At 39.1% G+C, this 10,773-nt stretch overlaps 1 pseudogene; it reads right to left on the bottom strand.

The window, feature by feature from the left end:
- Positions 1-3,444: 3,444 nt before the first annotated feature.
- On the bottom strand, positions 3,445-4,230 carry LOC149393673 (secreted RxLR effector protein 161 pseudogene; annotated as a pseudogene).
- Positions 4,231-10,773: the final 6,543 nt, after the last annotated feature.

Genomic DNA, 10,773 nt, shown 5'->3' with positions numbered 1-10,773 from the left:
AAGTGGCTGTCATCCAGTGGTCAGAGGATCCGAATACGGGGTTGGGAACTCTCCTTGAGAAATTCTCCGATGTTTTTGCTATTCCAACAGGTCTGTCCTCGACTCGACCATGCGATCACGGAATCCGATTGATCACCGGAACAGAATCGGTGGATGTCCGTCCTTATCGCTACCTGCACCATCAGAAGGGTGAGATCGACAGACAGTGCACTCAGATGCATCACAGCGGTATCATTCGCAGCAGTTACTCTCCATTTTCTCCACCGGTCTTGCTCGTGAAAAAGGCGAATGGCTCTTGGCATTTTTGTGTCGATTATCGAGAACTGAACTCCAAGACCGTCAAGGATAAATTTCTGATACCAGTAGTGGACGAGCTCCTTCACAAGTTACATGGCGCAACCTTCTTCACCAAACTCGACTTAACCTTGGGGTATCATCAGGTACGAATAGACCCACAAGACGTCGAGAAGACATCGTTTCGCACCCATCACAGACATTACGAATTTCTAGTGATGACATTCTGACTGTCAAATGCCCCATCCATTTTTCAGAGCCTCATGATCGAGGTCTTTCTCGAGCACCTTCGTCAGTATGTATTGGTCTTCTTCGATGACATCATGATTTACAGCCCGTTGTGGGCCGACCATTTTGCCACATTCAAATCGTGCTTGATCACCTTCGAATGCAACAGCTATTTTTGAAACGTGCCAAATCCTCATTTGGACGTCAAGAAGTGGGATACTTAGGACATGTGATGCAGCGCGATGGCATCACCGTCGACCAGAGCAAGATTTCTGCCATTGTCGAATTCCCCCGACCGCGTACCACTTATGCCTCACGGGGTTTTCTAGGCTTGTCGAGATATTATCGGAAGGTCATCCGAGATTATGGAATTATATGAGCACCACTAACGAGCCTTTTGCATTGAAACAACTTTGAGTAGAACGACAAAGCCGACGAAGCCTTCGCCGCCTTGAAGACAGCCCTTTCTGCATCGCCGGTCCTTGCATTTCATGACTTCATGGAATTTTTCGTCGAATGTGATGCCTCGGGCAGTGGCATTGGTGCCGTGCTACAGCACCTCGGACATCCTATAGCATTTTTTAGTCGGAAGCTCGCCGATCGCCATCACAAGCTCCTACCCTACGAGCGCGAGATGATCGGTCTCACCACGGCAGTATGTCATTGGAGGCCTTACTTGTAGGGGCGACATTTCCTGATCTGCACCGACCACTTCAGCCTAAAATTTCTCTTGGAACAACGTTTCTCAACCTCGCCACAACAACATTGGGTCAGCAAGCTCCTTTCGGGGATGATTCCCCCATATAACCATATTAATGCGGAAAAGTAATTAATTACGCTAATCATGAGCTAATTAATTCAATGATTATATGACAAGATCTAGATTTACGTTAATTAAAAATTATACGAGAGCATATATGTCAAGCAACCGAAATAAGAGTAAACGAGTACTTACATTGATTTTCGGTTCACGAACTGAAAGCTTTCACAATCCGTCTTCGTCTTGAACGTACAAGCCTCCACACGATCAAATAAGGGACTCTACTTCAAGTACTCGATGTGATGACACCTTAGTCTTCCGAACCGTAATCTCCGAGATGAATAAGAAAGATGAGTGGGCACAGTCTTTATCTCACTAGATCACGAAACTAGGTGTTTCGAGATCTCTCTCTTATTTTACTAAGAATGGAAACGAATTTCCGAGGGGAGGGGAGGCAGAAGTGCACGGCCAAAAGGAGGCGCTAGGATGCACGAAATTTCTCTCAAATAATTGCTTATTTTTGCTTTCTCATGAACCCCTATTTATAGTAGTAAAATGAGATATTCATGGAATCTTCCAGAATATTTTATTTCATTTTATTGTGTTCACACTAGTGGATTAAATCTAGGCCATTGGATCTCAACAAGTGAATCCTACTTTTTCTCTCATCCATCAGATCAATATCTATGGGATATTATTCTCTATTTAAATAGAGAATATTTTATTTAATGAGAGAATAAAGGGGAATATATTATTTCCCTTTAAATATATTCTCATATATTCTCCTAAATACTTTCCTTTAAATAAGGAGAAAATATAGGACAATATCTTATATTATTCTCTCTCCTTTATTTAAACAACTAAAGAGAAAATATTGGTAAATACCAATATTTGAAAAAGTCGAATTTTAGGCACACGGCCAAGGGGGATTTGCGCAACTCCTATGCCGAAATTCCCAAATCCGATTTTCATATTTTTGTGCAAGGCTCAATTTCTTAAAACCCAATTAATCATTTATTTACATGGTCCAACAATAAACAAATAATTAATAATTGTTTATTTACTTGATCAAACAATAAATAAACAATTCTACCATAAATATTTATTTAATTCTGCGAATACCCATTTTCCAGAATTAATGCTGTTAATCACAATTATTATACGAAAGTTCTTATCCGCCTTTATCAGAGCCGAATCGGGGACTATTGACCTAGTAATAGAAGCTTAACAAATCCGATGAAAAAGACGAAATAGTCCTTTCTCTTTTTCCATCGATTCGTTTAATCTTGGTCAAATACTCCACCTTGTAAGCCAAGACTGAACTCTCCTTTATACTAGAATTATATTTACTCATCGTGACGAGTGTCCACTGATATAGTCAGTTCGTGATCAAGATCCTCCAGGTTCAACCCGTGTCAAGAGAAGTCAATTTTTCCGTTATACTTCTCTTGATACATATCAGCCCTAAGCATTGTTGCTTCCCCAGCGAAAGATTCTTTCGAACGTTACTTACTTCGAAAGTGCGCGCAATCTATCGGTTCTGGAATCAACCCTTAGGTGAGAGAACATTAACCTTCTTTCAGGAAGGCTGGATTCCGTATCTGTAAATTATTTCCCACTCGAATTATGCTCTGAGAAAACTCTCAAGACATAAGCTGTGATTAGCATGAATAGCCTTTTAGCGAATGAGTCAAAAAGCTCAGTAACATAACCCAGTGTCAATGATCACTTCAGGATTTAGATCAAGTCTCACTGTGACCATCATAGTGGCCTCGATTACTGTGTCGTAACGGTCCTTAAACGACACATCTACACCAAGACTTGTCTGGGTCGTACACTTACCACAAGTGTAGAATGCTCTCACATAGTGATCAGCCTTTACCCATGTGTTCCACATATATGACTTTAGATATAGTTTTCCAGGCGTATATCAGTCATCGACCATGTTTTAGCACACCGCCCGAACTCAGGTGTCCAGCACGTGACTCAGGTGTCCACATATATGGAATAATGAACGTTTAATAAATCTCATTAAATAAGAAATAACGCTTTCAATTCAAATAGATAATAAATGTCAAACTTTATTTTATTAATAATTTCAACGAGAATTTACATAATTATCTTCTCGTGGGCAAGAATTCCTAACAATCTCCCACTTTGACCTAGAGAAGATATGGCATGTATCTAAGGCCCATTCCTTCCATGTGTTTCACGAACACATGTTCAGATAGTCCCTTTGTCATTGGATCCGCAATGTTGTCCAACGTCGAGATCTTCATGACTGCCACGTCTCCTCTTCGAACTATTTCTCTTATAAGGTGGTATTTTCGTTCTATATGCTTTCCTCTCTTATGGCTGCGAGGTTCCTTCGAGTTTGCGATGGCTCCAGTGTTATCACAGTGGAGTTGCACAAGCTCGTTCATTTTAGGAACTACCTCCAGTTCGGCTAAGAAATTCTTAAGCCAAACAGCCTCTTTGGCTGCCTCGGAAGCTGCAATATATTCAGCTTCCATAGTAGAGTCTGCGATACTAGATTGCTTAATGCTTCTCCAGACAATCGCTCCTCCATTGAGAGTGAACACTGATCTAGACGTTGACTTCAACATTTCACGGTCTGCCTGAAAATCAGAGTCAGTGTATCCTTGTATCACCAAGTCATTACTTGTGTATACAAGCATCATGTCTCTAGTTCTCTTAAGATATTTTAGGATATGCTTAATAGCTATCCAATGTTCTTGACCAGGGTTTGACTGGTGTCTACTAACAACTCCCACTGCATAGCATATGTCGGGTCTAGTACACAACATGGCATACATCACACTCCCAACTGCTGAGGCATATGGAACTCGACTCATATCCTCCACTTCTTGCGGTGTCTTAGGACACTGCTCTTTCGACAAGAACTTTCCTGAACGAATTGGCAATAACACCCCATGGGCATTTTGCATCGAGAAGCAAGAAAGTACCTTATCTATATAAGTACCTTGAGACAGAGCTAGTAGTTTGTTCTTCCTATCATGAATGATTTGGATTCCTAGAACAAAAGCAGCATTCCCCAAATCATTCATTTGGAATTGCTTTGCCAGCCACTCCTTTATGTCAAACATTACTTTAATATCGCTTCCTATAAGGAGGATATCGTCTACATAAAGGACTAAGAAAACAACTACTTTCTTCGAGTACTTGTAAACACAAGGCTCAGAAAGCTTTTGTTCGAAACCATAGGTCTTGATCACCTCATCAAACCTTTGGTTCCAGGATCTAGACGCTTGCTTGAGTCCATAAATGGACTTCAATAATTTGCAAACCGTGTGCTCTTGACCCTTTTCTATGAATCCGTCTGGTTGAGCCATATAGATTTCTTCTTCCAGATAGCCATTCAAGAATGCGGTCTTTACGTCCATTTGCCAAATCTCATAATCGTAATGAGCGGAAATGGCCAGAAGAATTCTGATGGATTTAAACATGGCTACAAGAGAGAAGGTTTTGTCGTAGTCGATTCCTTCTCTTTGGGTAAAACCCTTAGCCACAAGTCTAGCCTTAAAGGTTTCGACTTGTCCATCAGCTCCTTTCTTCCTCTTATAGATCCACTTGCACCCAATCGGTCTAATTTGTTCGAGTGCATCTACAAGAGTTCAGACTGAGTTCGAGTGCATAGACTCTATCTCTAGATTCATGGCTTCTAGCCATTTTTCCTTGTCCAAGTCGACCATGGCGTCATTAAATGACACGGGGTCATCGTCGTTCGCATCCAAGGCAACGACGTTTGCTTCAAAACCGAGATATCGGTTGGGCTCTCTAGAGACCCTCCCACTACGACGAGGCAGTGTAGCACTTGGACCAACGTTTGTGTTTTCTTCTTCATCTCCCACTCTCACAACAATTGTAGGTGGAGATGGATTCCCTTGGACGTTAGTCTTCGGGGTTGGTCTAACAGTTTCCTCGAGTATAATTTTACTTCGAGGTTTATGACTTTTAACATAATCATCTTCAAGAAAAGTAGCATGAGTTGAAACGAATGTTTTCCTATCAATAGGATCATAAAATATACCTCCTTTTGTCCCTTCTGGATAACCAACAAAGAAACAAACGTTTGTTCTTGGTTTTCAACACAAGCACGAAATTCTTTGAACTTACTAAAAGTTTCAGATTTTCGTTGCATTAGGTAAATGAAACCATATCTAGAATAGTCGTCAGTAAATGTGAGGAAGTATTCATAACCGCCTCTCACAGCTTCACTCATTGGTCCACAGACGTCAGAGTGAACAAGTTGCAAAGGTTCGGTGGCTCTTAATCCTTTTCCAGCAAAAGATCGCTTGGTCATTTTTCCTTCAATACAGGATTCACAAACAGGCAGAGTTCCCACTTGAAGGTGTTTCAACGGCCCAAGCCTTGAAAGCCTCTCTAGCCTCTTTATATTTATATGACCAAGTCTTAAGTGCCATAAATAGGTTTGTTCATCACTAGACAGTTTAATTTTCTTATTAGATGTGGGTTTAGCTACTTTAAACATTTCAGCATTAAATGAACATTTATTTTCAGGAGTTAATACATATAAACCATTATATAATAAGGCAACACATATTAATCTTCCATCTAAAGAAATACTCATAGTTTTCTCATTCACAGATAAAGAAAATTTTTGTTTAAGTAATTCAGAAACTGAAATTAGGTTTCTACAGAACCCAGGAATAAAATAAATTGAATCTAATATCAAATATTTATTTCTGAATCAGAGTCGAACTATTCCTAAAGCTTTAGCCGTGACGGACTCTCCGTTCCCCACTCTAAGCTGTAGTTCGTCTCCCCTCAGTTCCTCCCACGAGTCAAACACCTGTAAGGTTGTAAAAACATGATTAGTTTTCCCCGAATCAATTATCCAGGACGAGAGAGAATCTCCAGCATATAATGCTTCTAATACATGTAAGTGAGTGAACGGTACATTACCTTCACACGACTCAGGGCTGATGTCATCATCATCAGGAATCACTATAAGTGATGGCCTTTCCATTACGAGAACATTCTCTAATGATAAATCTTCTGGTGAAGGTGGATGAGGCTGTGGTGCCAAACTCGGTTGCACCTGATGGTAAGCATACTCTATCAAACCATCATGCCAAGAAAGAAGTTTGCTTTGAAACTTCGTCATTTTATAATCCGGGCCAAAACCACGAAAGTAAATGACAAAGTCGGCGTATTCCTCGGCGAGTGAATTCAAAATGATTTCAACCCGAGTTGCCTCATCAATCTTTGTGCCCCGAAAGGCGGCTAGATTCATCCAATCCGTCATATTTCTCATATAGAGAACTACGCATTCACCAGACTTCATTTTGTTATCCATAATATACTTCAAGAGATCATAATTCGAAGTCATGCTGAAATTAATAAAATACAGGTACATAAATTACTATTGAAAAGAAAAACATTCATCATATAAATTTAGGAAATAAAAAACATAATGCATAAGCACGGAGAAAAATACTAAAGATTTAAAAGACCCAGTTTTTTATATTCCAGGTAATTCGACTAATAGTCACAGTCCGTTTCACTCTGGTGACGTAACGGAGTGCACCTAGTGAAAATGAGAACCATCTCAGATTAGTGAACAATCACAGTACATGTACTTTCATAACTATGCTCACTAACTACCATTTTAATAGGAATCGTTGGCCACATGAGCAACCACCGGTTGGTTCATGCATGAGTCAACCCAACATTTCAGTGAAAGAAATTTAGCCCATACGCACTAGCGTAACTAGTACACGCAGAGATCAACCCTCCCACCTATCGTCAGAGACACAACCTTGGTATTGGAATCAGAAAAGCCCTTCCGAATGGAACTGACCACCATGTTTAGAAAACCGCCGGTCACGAGGGGATCTTTCATCCTCATGGTGTTGTGTCAATGTTGGAGGCCTAAGACTCAATATACTTTTAGTATTTTAATTTCCTAGCATTAACTTTAATCTAGGTGATACACTCGTGTTTACTAAATCATATTAAAAGCACGAGTGATTCTAAGCTACCCTTAAAAACAATAAGTTTCGATATAGCTTAGTGATTAGGAAAATTGTGACATTCTAGTCTTGATTATCCTAATAGTATTCTTCACGGAAAAGCTCCCAGTAGAGAAGGTGAGACACTAGGTCTTCTTAAGTACCTCTCAGCTTAGCCTCTTATCGGCTTGGTGACAAAGCTCTCCGATCCGTTCAACTCATTCATTAATTAACTATCCTAATCCATTTAGACAATTTTAATGAATGAAAGCCCATGACAACCATAAACATACGATACATGATCTAAGTTATAGCATACAAGCATGGCAAAGCAATTAAATAAACAAGCATAGCAAGCATGGTTTGATTCGTGTTGATCGTATCCTAATTGACTCTTATAAAGTAAATCAAGACGAGCCCAATCATATTGGCCCATGGATTCAATTGGGCTCATTCTTATGTCCCTTAGAAAAATAAATCAATATCAAATTATTTAATTTTTCTAATTTTTATCGAAAAAAATTAATTAAGTAAGGGCCCATTCCAATGTCCCATTTAAAATAAATCGATATCATAATCATTTATTTTGTAATATTTTAAATAAAAAAAACATTAGAGCTCAGCCCATACAATTAATTAAATAAAACATTTAAAACTTAATTTTTTCGGTAAATTTTTTTTTAATGAGTGGGCCTGTGGGCCCACTAGGGTTTCCGGGCTGAGGCCCGGACGAATCCTCTAATCTTGACCTAGGTCGAGATTAGACTTGAGGCTGCACCGGACCGCCGCCGCCACGAGGGCGCGGCCCTGCAAGATTTTGTGACAAATTTTCTTGTGGCGTAGTCGTTGAGGCTTTCTTCGTCCGTCATGCTTCTTCGTTGTCTGTCTGTCTCCTCTCTCGCCGATCGTCGTGATCAAGAACATCGCTCGTCGGATTACAACAATAATAATAATAATAATAAAAGATTTACAAAAAATCCTATACCCTTTGAATTTCGGGTGTACAAAAATCTAGAAAAGCGAGAGTCAAAAAATTCTACGATCAACCACAAATCACAAGTCACATAATCATATATTGAATTGCATGAACTTCATATCAAAGTATAAATTAATTCAAACCATATTAAATTTAATCACATGAACGAATCAATTAATTAAGTAAATCGACTAGCTCTGATACCACTTGTCGGGGATGATTCGCCCATATAACCATATTAATGCGGAAAAGTAATTAATTACGCTAATCATGAGCTAATTAATTCAATGATTATATGACAAGATCTAGATTTATGTTAATTAAAAATTATACGAGAGCATATATGTCAAGCAACCGAAATAAGAGTAAACGAGTACTTACATTGATTTTCGGTTCACGAACTGAAAGCTTTCACAAACCGTCTTCGTCTTGAACGTACAAGCCTCCACACGATCAAATAAGGGACTCTACTTCAAGGACTCGATGTGATGACACCTTAGTCTTCCGAAACGTAATCTCCGAGACGAATAAGAAAGATGAGTGGGCACAGTCTTTATCTCACTAGATCACGAAACTAGGTGTTTCGAGATCTCTCTCTTATTTTACTAAGAATGGAAACGAATTTCTGAGGGGAGGGGAGGCAGAAGTGCACGGCCAAAAGGAGGCTAGGATGCACGAAATCTCTCTCAAATAATTGCTTATTTTTGCCTTCTCATGAAACCCTATTTATAGTAGTAAAAGGAGATATTCATGGAATCTTCCAGAATATTTTATTTCATTTTATTGTGTTCACACTAGTGGATTAAATCTAGGCCATTAGATCTAAACAAGTGAATCCTATTTTTTCTCTCATCCATCAGATCAATATCTATGGGATATTATTCTCTATTTAAATAGATAATATTTTATTTAGTGAGAGAATAAAGGGGAATATATTATTTCCCTTTAAATATATTCTCATATATTCTCCTAAATACTTTCCTTTAAATAAGGAGAAAATATAGGACAATATCTTATATTATTCTCTCTCCTTTATTTAAACAACTAAAGAGAAAATATTGGTAATTACCAATATTTGAAAAAGTTGAATTTTAGGCACACGGCCAAGGGGGATTTGCGCAACTCCTATGCCGAAATTCCCAAATCCGATTTTCATATTTTTGTGCAAGGCCCAATTGCTTAAAACCCAATTAATCATTTATTCACTTGGTCCAACAATAAACAAATAATTAATAATTGTTTATTTACTTGATCAAACAATAAATAAACAATTCTACTATAAATATTTATTTAATTCTGCGAATACCCGTTTTCCAGAATTAATGTTGTCAATCACAATTACAGTAAGTGAGATTAATAGTGATAAACATTATTATACGAAAGTTCTTATCCGCCTTTATCAGAGCCGAATCGGGGACTATGGACCTAGTAATAGAAGCTTAACAAATCCGATGAAAAAGACGAAATAGTCCTTTCTCTTTTTCCATCGATTCGTTTAATCTTGGTCAAATACTCCACCTTGTAAGCCAAGACTGAACTCTCATTTATACTAGAATTATATTTACTCATCGTGACGAGTGTCCACTGATATAGTTAGTTCGTGATCAAGATCCTCCAGGTTCAACCCGTGTCAAGAGAAGTCAATTTTTCCGTTATACTTCTCTTGATACATATCAGCCCTAAGCATTGTTGCTTCCCCAGCGAAAGATTCTTTCGAACGTTACTTACTTCGAAAGTGCGCGCAATCTATCGGTTCTGGAATCAAACCCTTAGGTGAGAGAACATTAACCTTCTTTCAGGAAGGCTGGATTCTGTATCTGTAAATCATTTCCCACTCGAATTATGCTCTGAGAAAACTCTCAAGACATAAGCTGTGATTAGCATGAATAGCCTTTTAGCGAATGAGTCAAAGAGCTCAGTAACATAACCCAGTGTCCATGATCACTTCAGTATTTAGATCAAGTCTCACTGTGACCATCATAGTGGCCTCGGTTAGTGTGTCGTAACGGTCCTTAAACGACACATCTACACCAAGACCTGTCCGGGTCGTACACTTACCACAAGTGTAGAATGCTCCCACATAGTAGTCAGCCTTCACCCATGTGTTCCACATATATGATTTTAGATATAGTTTTCCAGGCGTATATCAGTCATCGACCATGTTTTAGCACACCGCCCGAACTCAGGTGCCCAGCACGTGAGTCAGTTAGATACGGAGGCTATGGAATAATGAATGTTTAATAAATCTCATTAAATAAGAAATAACGCTTTCAATTCAAATAGATAATAAATGTCAAACTTTATTTTATTAATAATTTCAACGAGAATTTACATAAGTATCTTCTCGTGGGCAAGAATTCCTAACAGCTCCTCGGGTTCGACTTTGGAGTGGAGTATCGAGTTGGAGTCCTGAACCATGCTGCGGGCGTGCTGTCTCAGCGTGAGGAGGATTCTGATGGTGATTTCTCATTGTTCGCGCTCTCGCAAGCTCAGCCAGGGATTCTCAACGAGTTAGGACG

The sequence above is a fragment of the Urtica dioica genome, chromosome 6 (genome assembly GCF_054948205.1).
Source record: "Urtica dioica subsp. dioica isolate 48M chromosome 6, U.dioica_male_clone48M_v1_H2, whole genome shotgun sequence".
Lineage (NCBI taxonomy): Eukaryota > Viridiplantae > Streptophyta > Magnoliopsida > Rosales > Urticaceae > Urtica > Urtica dioica.
Note: the sequence above shows the minus strand (reverse complement) of the source record. Positions and strands in the feature narration are given on the sequence as shown.